The sequence below is a fragment of the Meleagris gallopavo genome, chromosome 14, assembly GCF_000146605.3.
Source record: "Meleagris gallopavo isolate NT-WF06-2002-E0010 breed Aviagen turkey brand Nicholas breeding stock chromosome 14, Turkey_5.1, whole genome shotgun sequence".
Taxonomy (NCBI): domain Eukaryota; kingdom Metazoa; phylum Chordata; class Aves; order Galliformes; family Phasianidae; genus Meleagris; species Meleagris gallopavo.
Window position 1 is genome coordinate 17,035,977 of NC_015024.2, and position 472 is coordinate 17,036,448.

At 36.4% G+C, this 472-nt stretch overlaps 1 long non-coding RNA gene across 8 annotated transcripts in view; it reads right to left on the bottom strand.

Moving 5' to 3' along the window:
* The window catches only part of LOC104913201, a 102,388-nt gene that overhangs the window by 5,122 nt on the left and 96,794 nt on the right, over positions 1-472 (bottom strand). For 7 of the 8 annotated variants that reach the window (XR_002119688.1, XR_795206.2, XR_002119687.2 and 4 more), the window contains one exon: positions 10-415. The exons of the other annotated variant lie outside the window; for it this stretch is intronic. This is a non-coding gene — a long non-coding RNA (uncharacterized LOC104913201). Of the gene's footprint in view, positions 1-9; positions 416-472 lie in introns of those variants that run through there. 8 annotated transcript variants of the gene reach the window in all.

Below are 472 nucleotides of genomic sequence, written 5' to 3' on the forward strand. Positions count from 1 at the left end.
AAATATTGATTTACTCTATGATGTCCCCAAATTGATTTTTCTTGACAGAATGGAGAAGCAGACATTATCTGCTTCCAATCAGAAAGAGCCTCTATGGAAATGGCTGCAGAATTAGCATAGAGCTGAGGATAACTTTGTAGTGTTGGCCTTACATTTTGTACATTAATCGATGCTTATTAAGTTCACAGTTTTTCCTTTCCTTTGGCTGAGTTATTTATATAAGCACACAGGTACAAGTACTCACTTGTTAGATGGTTACATTAAATTCCAATAGAGTTGTATTTTTATTTACTGCTTTCTCCAACACAGTCACACCTCCCCAAACATTACAGAGCTACATTGAATCCTGCAGTATCATCTTCTAGTTTGTTGAGTGTGGATGGTGACTGATTGTCCCTCAATACCTCAGGAAGCCCTAAAAGAAATAATACAACATGGCTGGGAATTTCTTGACAATTTTTTACAACTGGAA